General features: G+C 47.1%; 2 long non-coding RNA genes across 3 annotated transcripts in view; one reads left to right on the plus strand and one right to left on the minus strand.

Annotated features, from left to right (window-relative positions):
* LOC123384898 overlaps window positions 1-3,839 on the minus strand; it is a 273,919-nt gene extending 270,080 nt beyond the window's left edge. The window contains exon 1 of one of the 2 annotated variants that reach the window (XR_006596626.1): window positions 3,559-3,839. This is a non-coding gene — a long non-coding RNA (uncharacterized LOC123384898). The remainder of the gene's footprint in view (window positions 1-3,558) is intronic. The other variant, XR_006596627.1, reaches the window with a different exon arrangement.
* On the plus strand, window positions 3,635-5,058 carry LOC123384900. Its single transcript, XR_006596633.1, has 2 exons — window positions 3,635-3,750; window positions 4,141-5,058. It is a non-coding gene; the product is annotated as an uncharacterized LOC123384900 (long non-coding RNA).
* Window positions 5,059-13,403: the final 8,345 nt, after the last annotated feature.

The following is a 13,403-nucleotide window of genomic DNA, read 5'->3' on the forward strand; positions in this document are numbered from 1 at the left end:
TGACTGAAACACGGAGATGGCTTAGCCTGGGAAGGAAGAGATGGAGAGGTACAGGATCACAGGCTTCAAATACTTAGACCGGTCAGACTTGAGAAGGATTAAATGCTTGGTGTTGGTCCAGAAATCCTACCGTGAGAATTACTGAAGTTGATGTTAGTTCAATAGAAGAACTTTCTAGAAGCTAGAGCGTCTGAAAACAAAGGATCAAATCACCAGAAGACATGCAGTTCCCATCACACAAAAGATTATTCAACCACTGCTCAGGAAGAACCTGGAAGGATCTGGGGGTGAGGTCAAGATCTTTGCCCGGATGACTAGGGTTCCTTCCAACTTGGAGACTAGAATTTTATCAAAGCTGTGAAGGGTATCCAAATGCAGAACCGGGGGACCAACCTGCCAGCTGTTGCCTCAGCTGGTTGTGAGCTCATCTGACAGCGCCCCAAACATGTTCAGTAGACAACATTCCCAAGAGGAAGTTAGTTCAATGTCACTTAGTGGTCTTAGAAGAACATTTCTAAAAGTCTCCTAAGTATTAGTTGTATAGATAAATGGGAAAAAAAAATGAAGATCTGTATCCCTACTTTGTATCACAGAAGGAGAAACTCATGAAAAAGGTCATCTAATAGGCCCAGGACAGAGCCTTAGAACAGGACCACGGAGGAAGCTACCAGAATCAGGTCCCCGTGGCAGGTACTCAACCAGGGCTCCCCAGGAATCCAATCCAAACTTAAAAGCCCTGCTGGCCAGTCGTCCCCTCTATTTTCCTCTTTGTGTAGATCTTTAAACTTCTCAGGGGCACCTGGGTGGCTCAGTGGGTTAAGTGTCCAACTCCTGATTTCAACTCAGGTCATGCTCTTATAATTCAGGAGTTCGAGCCCCCCATCAGACTCTGCAGTGCACAGCCTGCTTGGGATTCTGTCTCCCTCTCTGCCTTTCTCCTCACTCACACTCTCAAAAACAAGCATTTAAAAAAAAAAATGAACTTCTCAAACCTTACTTCACATTCAAACATTAAAATACCTTGCTTCAGGGGCACCGAGGTGGCTCAGTTGGCTCAGCTTCGGACTCTTGGTTTCGGCTCAGGTCACGAGATCACAAAACCATGAGTTGAAGCCCCACATCCGGCTCCACGCTGTTAGGGTAGAGCCTGCTTGGGACGCGCTCTCTCCGCCTCCCTCCGCCCCTCCTCTGCTTGTGCTCTCTCTCCAAATAAACTCTAACAAATTGAAATCAAATCTCTGGTTTCAACCATATACTCTTCCCCAACACCTCGGTCATGCTATCACTTCCCCAGGGAAGACTCATAAATGACCTGCCTCTAACTTCTCATCTGCCGCCGTTCACTCTGCGGACAGGATTTTACCACACCCTTTACCGAGCCTCTGGTGTTGAACGCTCCGGAGGCTCCACAGGTGCAGCCTTGACATGACGTTCTGAGAGCGCTGGGTACTGTTGGGCTTTCCCCGCTCCAACGTGCTCTTTTGCTTCTGCGATAATTAATCGCTCTTTGGGGCTGTGGGTGTCGGGCACGGAGCTGGCACTTGAAGACAACTCTGAAGAGGATGAATGTGGTTTCTGCTTGGTTTATGACTTTGTTCGGAATCCTACAAGCGTCATGGACTGAACTGCACCTCACTAAAGGTCCATTCGAGTTCCAAACCTTAGCACCGAGGAGTGGGACCTTATGTGGGAACAGGGTCCTCACCGACGTGGGTACGATGCAAGTTACAGTGAGGCCATACTGTGGGGAGGGGGGATGATCCAACAACTGGAGTCCTTACAAGCGGATTTGGACACCAGACACAGGAGATGGTCCTGTGAAAACCCATATTCAGACACAGACAGAAGAGGTGAAGACAGAGGAAAACGCCACAGGAAGATGGAGGCAGAGGGTGGAGGGACAGACCTACAAGCCAAGGAACAGAAGGAGCATGGTCACCGGAAGCTAAGGCAGAAGCATGCGAGAGATTCTCCCCATCGAGCCTTCAGGGAGAGCAGGACGTTGCCAACATTTTGATTTGGGACTTCTAGACTCCATAGCAGAGAAGAAGTTTTGGTTTTCAAAGCTCCGATTCTTGGGGCGCCTGGATGGCTCAGTCGGTCAAGCATCCGACTTCCACGCAAGTCATGATCTCACGGTTCGTGAGTTCGAGCCCCACATCAGACTCTGTGCTGATAGTGTGGAGCCTGCTTGGCATTCTCTCTCTCGCTCTCGCTCTCTCTCTGCCCTTCTCCTGCTCACACTCCCTCCCTCTCTCTCTTAAAAGTAAACATTTAAAAAAAAAGACCCCAAAACCTTCAATTCTTGGTCCTTTAAGGCAGCCCTGGGAACCTAACAGGAGCAGCAATTGGGCAATTAATGGTAAAGCAGGTGCTGTGAATGAATTACAAGAAGCTGCCGGTGAAAACTAGGTTCGTGAGAAGCATTTTGCTTGCAAGGGACAGGAATGGGACCCCAACAGAATCAAGCAAATACCGCAGAATAGACGAGTACCCAAGGGTTGAAACACCCATGTCGGGACCCTCCCCCCTGCTCCGTCCTTTCTCAGGCAGGCTGCCCCCCCCCCAAAGGCAAGCAGAACCCCAGCAGGTACAGGCTGCCCTGGTCCCTGCAGCCTCCCTCCAGGGATAGGGGCTCAGACTCTCAGCATCCATGGGAGTTCTTGAAGCAACAGGCCCACTGGCAGCCGAGGCCACAGGTCTGACTTCACCCGGAAAAGGGGGCCTTTATGATTCAGACCCCCACGTGGTGTAGAGGAACAGGGGTGGAGAGGAAAAGAACTTTCCAGGTATCAGGAGAGGGAGAACGTGGTGCGAGCGAAGCAAGACTAGCAAGGGTCTGCAGCACTGCCTAAGTGTTCGGGGAAGGCTTAGAGACACAAAGACCCTCCTGGTTAGGACCTTAAGGAAGCTGGTAACTGGTCAGGCTGAGGGTAGGAGGGAACCGGTTCCAGGCAGAAGGAATGAAGTGTGCAGAAGCCCAGCGCTGGGTCCTCACGACCCCCTGTATCTGTGGTCACTAGGAGCAGAAATCCTAACTCCCGTCCCAAGGGGGGAGGGGGGATCAGCTTTGTTCTTTCCTAGAATTCTCACTGGCCAGCCTCCTTCCCAGGCGTCTCTACCTCCTGCTCTCAGGGTTAGGAGGACATTGGAGGTGACAGTTCCACTTCCGATCACCTCTGCTGCCGGATCCTCAGGGAGCCTCCCGCCCTCCCCCCCCCGCAGCACCCTGCCAAACACCAGGACTGTCCTCCTGGGACCCCGGCCCCTCCCCCCACGCCCCAGCACTCGGCGCCTCCCCCGCTTCCCAGACAGGCTCCTAGTTGTTGCACGGCCTCCGCCAGCTGCTTGCTCTACCTGGAAAACGGTCTCCTTGTGCACTGGCTGGCTGGTTATGACGTCACAAGCCACCACAATCCCACCAAGTGGCTCAAAACAGCGACACAGAGCTCTCGCCTCACTCTACTGGGGTCACAAGGCCCACACAAGACTCACCGAGCCAAAGTCAAGGCGTTGGGTGGGCTGCACCCCCATCTGGGGGCGGCTGTACTCCCTTACCTCTTCCAGCTCCTAGAGGTCCCCCACATCCACGGTGCCTGGCCGCTTCCTCCAGCTTCCGACCCAACGGCAAAACGAGCCCGTCTGGAATCTCCCCGCTCTGACTCCCTTCTGCCTCCCACGTCCACCCTTAACAAGGACGCTTGTGATCGCACCGGGCCCGCCTGCAGAACTCGGCCGACCCTCCCAGAAGTCAGCTCATTAGCAACCTTCACGGCACCTGCAACCTTAAACCCCACCCCCACCCCCACGGGGCCAACGTCATCTGCCGTAGTCACGAGGCTCCCGGGTGGCCATTCTTCCTGCAGTCGCGCAATTCCTATCCGTCTTGCCACCCCATGAACATTCGTGCTTTTGTCCACTCTGGGTGACATCGCCGGCTGTTCCCGGCGCGGGGGGCACACGTCTCTCTTACACAACCCCCCACTCCGCCCCTACGGCTCTCCAGAATCCGCCACCTCCTCTGGCGAGGCCCTCCCAGCACGCTGGGGTGGAGGGGGGCGGGCGGGGTCCACCTAGCGTGGGACGATGTGGTCCCATCGCCGGGTTCCAATGAGCTCCCTGTGTTCGCGTTTCCCACAGCACCTGCAGTGGCCACACCGCCGTTGATGGTTTTCTCAGCGAGGACTCTCTATCTCCCGCCTGGCTAGTAGCAGGCCCCCAACGCTTTGCCGCAGACCCGGCCACCCAGAGTCAGTCCAGGCTGGAGTGTTTAACCCATAGCTTCAGCTGGAAGGCCGAGGCCTCGCGCCATTCATCCAAAGGCTCTTTTGGTCTTTGTCCCCAAACAACTTCTCCCTGGGAAAAAGAAGCCGAGGTCACGTATCCTCTGTAGATGCCTAGCCCTAACCTACAGACCAAGAGGATGATCGCTTCACGTTGCCAACGTTTATTTAGGTCCAAATTTTGCCGGGGGCGCTCGCATACGAGGCTCTATTCATAAGCGCTCCAGTCACAGCCCACAAAGAGTGACAACGATTGCCACGTGTTATTTGTACACACCAACGCACGCGTTTATAATCAGCGCATTTGTGGCGAGTTTTGTTATTTGCCCAAAGATGGCTATCACGTAAATAAGGTCATGTTACCAAATTTCAGAATACCGGGTTACCCGCGAGATTTTGTGTGGCATCATTCTTTTCCCTCCCCTCCCCAATATTGTAAAAAGGCCACAGATCTCAACTGATGAGCAATGTATGAACAAACCTCGAGGACTGTAAATCATTAACATTAATCATATGTTCGTTATAGTCCTCAAAATAGAAATATTCTGCACCGCATGCCTCACAAAAGCAAGCACAGAGTGCAAAGTTATGATAAAGCTCTCTGTCAGCAAGTGTAAACTCTTACAATACAATCCAGAAACTAAATGCAATTACCAGTGTCACTGCTTACAGTAAACACATAATGTGCATATAATGAAGAAAAGCAGGAGTCAGATTAAAATAGAATTGCATCTAGAAAATTTTCTTTAGGGAATAAAGCTTCTTCTGGGGTTGATCTGGGCTATTATTTATTGACCAGGAAAATACAGGGAACTAACTCCAGGTGAGAAGTGTGTGTCTACAAAGGTGGAAAATACACAAAAGCACAAGGGGTTCAGGGAAGGACGGGCAGACTGAGAAAATCTCTTGGGAAATGTGAATAGATATTATCAGAGAGGAAAAAAAGGGAGAACAGTAAAGAATTCTTAAGAGGCCTGTAGTTTAGATAAAGTAATCTTTGCATAAATGTTTGTTTGCCACCTACTAATTGCCAGCCCCTGTGCGACTTGTCAGCTTTTTTTTTTTTTATGTTTATTTTTGAGAGAGACAGAGCATGAGCAGGGGAGGGGCAGAGAGAGAGGGAGACAGAGAATCCGAAGCAGGCTCCAGGCTCTGAGCTGTCAGCACAGAGCCCTATGTGGGGCTCGAACTCATGAACCATGAGATTGTGACCTGAGCTGAAGTTGGACGCTTAACCGACTGAGCCACCCAGGCTCACCCCCACCCCTTTTTTAATGTTTATTTTTGACAGAGAGAGAGAGTGTGTGTGTGTGTAAGCAGGGGAGGGGCAGAGAGGAGAACAGAGGAAGCAGGCTCTGTGCTGACAGCAGCGAGACCCAGTGTGGGATGTGAACTCACGAACCTTGAGATCACGACCCGAGCAGAAGTTGGACGCTCAACCGATTGAGCCACAAAGGCGCCCCTGTCAACTTCTTTTGACGTAAGGCCTTTGTCATCGGATGAGGACGTTCTCCTTATCTGATACCTATAGCATTGATCTCATGGGATACACGGTGATGAGAGACTATAGTGTGTAACTAATTGTCAACAGTTGAGTTACAAGACATTACACTCGATGCCATTACATTTCATCTTTCAGTTTCTCATCTGTGGTTTCGCCTATTCACGTATTGATCCAGCCTCCTGATAAGGCCATCCACAGTATTAGCTCCTGCCAGCTTTGTGCAACCCACAAAGCAGAGGCTTCTCTGGTTTAATTCAAGTCATTAACAAGAACATGAAATTGCACCTGACTTCAAGCGTGGGCTCTAATCAAGAATGAGAAACACGCAAGTCCAATGGTCTCCACTGACAGGGCAAGTCCTTGAAGACAAACAGCTGCCTATTGTGCCAAAGCAAACAAAGGAGCGCCCAGAGAGGAGGAGGCTCGCCCAGTAAGGGAAAGAGCCTCCCTGTTCCAGCTCCGAGCCCCCGATCTGCTTCTAAGAGACAATACCAGTCTACCCTTTCCTTTAGCGGGGAAGGTTCCCTTCTGCTGGAATGATGTTCACTAGATTGATACAATTAAGGTCAATACTAACATGTTCCTTGCACCTGGCCTGACATTCCTACGTAGTCACGCATATCTCTTCCAATAGGGGAGCAGAAGCCTAGGATTGTGTTCTTTAGGAACCATAACTTTTCTCCACGCCAGGAAGCTCAGATCTCTGCACAATTAATAAAGCTTCTAACTTTATCACCCTGAAATTCCTCAGTCTAACACTGGCTAAAATATGGACCCCAGAACCAAGATGTGCTGTAGGACTCACGCTTGGAGGTGATTTCTGAATTTCCTCATTTCTCAACTGGAGATTGAATGCCTTGTCTGAAGGTCCCGCTCTTCGAAAGGTCTAGAACGGACTTGTTTTTCCTTCTACCCCTCTACGCAGGAGAGCTGTGGGGTAGCTCATGTCTAAATTATGACCAGCTGTTCAAAGAGAAGCCACAAAGAGCCACAGTGCTTTAACTCCATCCATACATATTCATTTTGCCCCAATGAGTATCTTAAGGGCTTTCTCGAAGATCTCCTGAAATCCCTAATATGCAAATTCAACACATTAAAAATATCCTCTGCCTTCAGGCGAGACAACACCTAAACCATTATTAGAGACCTCCAGAGAAGACTTCACCATCTCCTTCAATAACTGGTTTCAGCATTTAATAACCCTTTCCATCAGCCAGCTCTTAAATCTAACTTAAATCCTGCTTCCTGGTGCTTAAGTTGGGGAATATCCTTCTATGAAAGAATTTTAAAGTTAGAAAATTACTCATCAGCCTGGGTATTACCGCCAGCAATTAACCACACATGGAAATATCTGAAGCCTGATGCTTTTGAAAATAGAATTCCATTATTCACACTTTCTGCAGCCAAAGACAGAGCCACAAGATAGTACTGTAACCTATTTAGGAAGGCAGTCTGGCTCTCGGATCCAACCGTGAGAACGAGCTCCAAACTCCCCACTAATCTCAGTCCAGCCAGGCGTGATTCATGGAAGCAATCCCTACGTAATAATATAGAACACTGGGTGGTTGGGGGGGGGGGGGGGAGGGGGCGGTGCCTGGGTGGCTCAGCGGGTTAAGCGTCCGACTTCAACTCAGGTCATGATCTCACGGTTCATGGGTTCGAGCCCCGTGACAGGCTCTGTGCCTGACAGCTCGGGGCCTGGGGCCTGCTTCGGGTTGTGTGTCTCGCTTTCTCTCTGCCCCTCCCCTACTCATGCGCCGTCTCTCTCCATCTCTAAAAAATGAATAAACGTTACGAAAAATTTATGACATAGAACACTGGGATCATTACCGTCCCCTTTGGTTCCCTCCCTGTGGTAGCAAGATGCTTACACATCTTTTCAGAGCTCAACAGAACACTAGTAGTGATGGTTATATGCCAGGGTCACCAGAATTTCTCCTGGGGAGCCTTTGCAATCAGAGTTCAGCCCATCCCTTCCATCATTCCCTTTCTCTACATGACTCTGTGCAAAGAATATCATTCTGTCCCCTGGTGTAGACCGGGCTAGCATCACCCAATGGTTGCTTCTCATGGTGAGAAAATCATTATCCTATGCTCTTCACGAAATTCTGAGACACCTGTCTATGCAACAATGACAGTGTCACTCAGCAGTTAGAAGGGCGAATAATGTCCGTAAAGTTTGGTATTATTACAGCCGTAATAACATAGGGCGTTTTTATATAAATCCTTTTAAAAGGGAGCCTGTACATATTTCCATGCGCCCCGGCAAGGGAGAAAATTGAACAAATCCTTTCAGTAGGTGTTAAATACCATCAACATGTGAATCATCTTTAAATCATTTCCTTAACAATAGGTCCATTTTGAATGGTACAAATTACTTGGCTAAAAGAGACAAGGTGAATGCCAGCATACTGATAAACTAGCAAACGCAAATGAAGTCAGTGTGACTGTCACCTCGTATATGCTCTGCTGGGGCCCGGTGGAGAGGCCGCAGAAATGCTTACAATTTTGTCTTGTGAAACATGACAGACCTCCCTTGACAGGACTTCTCCCTAAGCAGGCCTGCGGAAACCGGAGGACGCTATGTGACTCTGTACGAACGCTGTCTTGTTAAAGTGGCCCCACCACCCCCACGGCTCGTCATCATCGACGTGGTAGACAGTGCTCCCCCAAGTGTCCCCCATGTCCCCATGAGGACATGCCCTCGTCCCCAGAACCTGTGAATATAGGACCTTCCATGACCAAAGGATCTTTGCAGATGTAATCACATCAAGGATCCTGGAAGGCGGAGATGATCCCGGATGATCCAGGTGGGACCAATGTCATCACAAGGGTTTTTATAAGAGAGGCAGAGGGTGGCCGTCAGAGGGGATGTGGCTGTAAAGGTAGAGGCCGAGGCCGGACTGCTGAGAAGAAAAGCTGATGAGCCGGGGAGGTGCACAGCCTGGGAAGCTAGAAACAGCAAGGAAGTGTTCTGTTCTTTTGAGCCTCTGGAAAGAACATGGCCCCATAGACACATTGATTTTAGCCCACTGAGACTTCTGACATCCAGAACTATAGGAGAGTAAAACTACATTTAAAAAAAAATTTTTTTTAATCTTTATTTATTTTTGCAAGAGAGACAGAGTGTGAGCAGGGGAGGGACAGAGGGAGAGGGAGACACAGAGTCCGAAGCAGGCTCCAGGCTCCGAGCTGTCAGCACAGAGCCCGATGCGGGGCTCGAACTCACAAACCGTGAGATCATGACCTGAGCCGAAGTCGGACGCTCAACCGACTGAGCCACTCGGGCGCGCCTGAAGTTACATTTTCGAAGCCACTAAGCTGGTGGTAGTTTGTTACAGTGGCTGATACAAGGGAGTAATGTACTGCTCACAGAATGAAAACATAAACCAGAGATTTATACAGACAGGGACTTAAATATTTCCCTTTTTAGGCAGTTAAAGGTTATCGCGTGATCTAGTGTTCGGGATGTGTGTTTGAACTACACTTCTTCTGTTCAGGTACTCGATGTTCTGAGGTCTTACATCTGCTAGCATTGTCTAAGATGACCATTACCCCATCTCCCTGCACTTCTGTAAACAGCAGGTGCTAAAATGAAATTATATTCAAAGGCATTTAATCGAACCCTCGAAAGGAGCCAGTTAGCTAAAATCCTGCACTTCCCCAATAACTTCAAACTAACTTCAAAAAGAGCAGACATTGGGGCGCCTGGGTGGCGCAGTCGGTTAAGCGTCCGACTTCAGCCAGGTCACGATCTCGCGGCCCCGTGAGTTCGAGCCCCGCGTCGGGCTCTGGGCTGATGGCTCAGAGCCTGGAGCCTGTTTCCGATTCTGTGTCTCCCTCTCTCTCTGCCCCTCCCCCGTTCATGCTCTGTCTCTCTCTGTCCCAAAAATAAAATAAAATAAACATTGAAAAAAAAATTTAAAAAAAAAAAGAGCGGACATAGTTTAGAGCAGACTTTGGCAGACTAGCATACAGGTCACATCCACCTGTTTTTGTAAATAAGGTTTTATTAGAACACAGCCACGTTTTTTGTTTATTTATTATAAGTGACTTGCTCTCATGCTACAACCTCAGAGATGAGTGGTTTTCGCAGACCATACACTACACGAGTATCTACATATCACCCTTGACTTTGTCTTTCAGCCTACAAAGCCTAAAACACTTACCACCTGGCTTTTTTCATTTTTTTTAATGTTTATCTATTTTTGAGACAGAGAGAGTGCGAGCAAGGGAGGGGCCGTGAGAGAGAGACGCACACAGAATCAGAAGCAGACTCCAGGCTCTGAGCGATCAGCACGGAGCCCGACGTGGGGCTTGAACTCATGAACCGTGAGATCATGACCTGAGCCGAAGTCGGACTTTCAACCAACGGAGCCACCCAGGCGCCCCTCCACCTGCCTCTTCACAGAAAAAATTGGCTGACCCCTGGATTAAAGGACTCTCTTTGGAGTCAGACAGACTTAAGTTCTAATGGCATTTGAGGCAAAGCATTTAATCTCAGGGAGCCTCATTTTTCTTTATTTGTAGAGGACACAGATATCCACACCTACCTTAGAGGAGACTGAAGCCTAGAATACAGTGCATAGGACATTTGTCAAAGGGAGCATGTATTAATAATATTATATATTAATTATTTTGCAATTCTATAAAATATTAAACACCTCAAAAATTAACTTACAAAGTAATAGCTAAACAAGCAATAGATGCTTCTAACAATAGCATTGCTCTTTAGCAGATGCTCCGTAAGTATTTTTGAATGAATGAGTAATCTGGATTTCCAAGTCATGCGATGGCGTCATGCTAAGACTGAATTATGCTGGGACATCAGAAGGCGTCCTCCCCAAGTCTTTACCTACTGAACTGATCACAGCAATACGAAGCAACTCCTCTGGTACCAGGAAGGAACCATCTCCAGGGAAGGATAGCAGGCTGCAGTAGACGTCAAGGGCAAGGAAGCTTTAGGCGGATCATCTGAGAACAGTCGCAGGAGTAGGGAAAACGTTAAGTGCCCTACATGAATTCCCACTTCACACCAGTGACCTCCTCATGACTTACTTGTATCAGTTCAAGAAAGCACAAAGAGATTCCGAGAGAAGAGACAAATTGTACCACCATTATATGGGGAAGCAACCATTCTAATTCATTGTCATTTCATGGATTTTTCCAATCCTAAAATTTGGCATGATTAGGGAAGCCTTTGTATTCTTTCTAACTCGGGAAAATGAATTCTTTAGGTTGACTAAGCCTTGACCATGACTCTTTCCAATGCTTTATCACAATGTTATCACTTTCTAGACACACCCTTGGCGATTATCAGGGAAAACAGTTGATTGGGCTTGAGTCACAACATCCTGGTCCGGATTCAGCCCTGTAACTTTTCCTACTATCGTCATCTTAAGTTCCTACTTTTCCCTACTTTTCTACTTTTTCATCCATCAAAATGGAGCTAAAAATATTTAACTCGTGGATTTGTTCTGAATATTAAATGAGATAACTTACATAGAAACATGCACCAAAAGCACTATTTTACAGGTTTATTATTAGCTAATTACATGGTAGAAATCAGATGCAAACATGCTCTAAATACTGAAGGGCAATGTAAACATCAGCCATTTGTATACAGCAATAAATAGACTAAAATGGATTACATTTTAATGTAACTGAAAAAGTCATATTAGGGGCGCCTGGGTGGCTCAGTCGGTTAAGCGTCCGACTTCGACTCAGGTCATGATCTCACGGTCTGTGGGTTCGAGCCCCGCGTTGGGCTCTGTGCTGACAGCTCAGAGCCTGGAGCCTGCTTCGGATTCTGTGTCTCCCTCTCTCTCTGCCCCTCCCCCGTTCATGCTCTGTCTCTCTCTGTCTCAAAAATAAACATTAAAAAAAAATTTAAAAAAAAGTCATATTAAAGCCATGGAACTATCACAGTTTATAGCAGTATTTCTCACGTTGGACGAAAACTGGACACACAAATGTTCGTCAACTGGCAAATGGATAGATAATTGTGGTGTATTCCTCCTATGGAATACAACTGAACAATATAAAGTGTTAATACGTGCAATAGCATGGGTAAATCTCATAAACCTTATGCTTGAGCAAATGAAAGCAAACACAAGAAGCCATGTGACAGTTAATTTTACATATCCATTTGGTTAGGTTGTGGTACCCAATTGTTTTTGTGAAACACCAACAACTTGGTGCTGTGAATGCATTTTTTAGATGTGATTAACACTGAAGTCAGTAGACTGAATAAAGCAGATCCCCCTGCTTTATTGTAGATATTGCTTTATTATAGATAATATGGGTGGGCCTTGTTCAATCAGTTGAAGGTCTTAAGAGAAAAGACTGAGCTTCCTTGAAAAAAAAAAAAAAAGAACTGCCTCCGGGCTGCCTTTGGACTTAAAAGGCATCAACTCTTCAACCTTTGGCAGAACATCCAGGCTCCTGGCCTGCATTCCAAATTTCAGACTTGCCAAACCCCTGTAACCAAATGACTCAGTTCCTTCAAATAACAGAAATATTTCTCTCTTCTCTTCTCTCTCCATAGGTATGCATTGCATAGACATTAAATATATTTCATAGATATGTGTGTGTGATCGCCTGTTTCTCGGGAGGACCCCGACAAATACAGGCTGCGTATCCCATAATTCCATTTCCATGAAATTACGGAAAAATGAAAACAGTAGTGACAGGAAGCGCATCCGTGCAGATGAGTAGTTCCGTGGGGCTGGGAGAACGCGAAACTTCTTAGGAAACTCTTTAGGATAACGGAAATGTTTTACACATTTGCACCTAAATGTACAAGTGGCTGCGTGATTGCACCGATTACCAAAATGTCTCAAACTGTGTATGTGTACTTAAAATGGGTGAATGTTACTGTATTTAAAATATATCTCAACAGAACTTGGAGGGAAAACTCAGACTGCAAACCACGTAACAGGCTGCAATATTCTCCTGTACCTCACGAGCAAACTTAATGAAAAATTATTTTGTGTATAACGTTATTTTTTCATGAATATAAAAATACCAGGATTTGTTGAATTGCCATTATTGCCTAACACACTAAACACGTTCAAGGGGAGCAAATGCTAATATATCTGTCAGGCAGAATCGTGGGTAATTCACATACGCATTATTATGAACAAGTTAATTAAAGTCATCATACTAATAAATTACATCCACTAAAGCCATTGTTTTATTCACTTCTGATTTATGTACAGTCCGTCTCTTGAGTAAATGGAAACTTTGATGTGACAGTAAAAGCTCAATAACTAATATATCAATCCATAGTAAACATCATCCAAAGGCAACTGTGATAAAATTAAGTCCTCCTTACAGTAGCTGGGAAGAGAAACTGTATTAAAAATAAAGGTGTTTATAACTTCAAAGGTACCAGCAGCATCACCAGTTCTGACACAGCGACTTTGATCTCTGGCTCCGAAGCCGTTTTACAGCCGTTCCCGAGTTATCAGGAAGTCACCGGCTCAGGACAGAGCAATTGACAAAGGTAGGAGAGCCTCAAATAAACAGCTCAAAGCCTTTGCTGAGAATTTCCACCTTTGCTCTCTCAACTGCCCTTCTGGACAAACAGTTCCATGACAAACAAATTGGTCTGC

Source organism: Felis catus, chromosome A1 (assembly GCF_018350175.1).
Source record: "Felis catus isolate Fca126 chromosome A1, F.catus_Fca126_mat1.0, whole genome shotgun sequence".
Lineage (NCBI taxonomy): Eukaryota > Metazoa > Chordata > Mammalia > Carnivora > Felidae > Felis > Felis catus.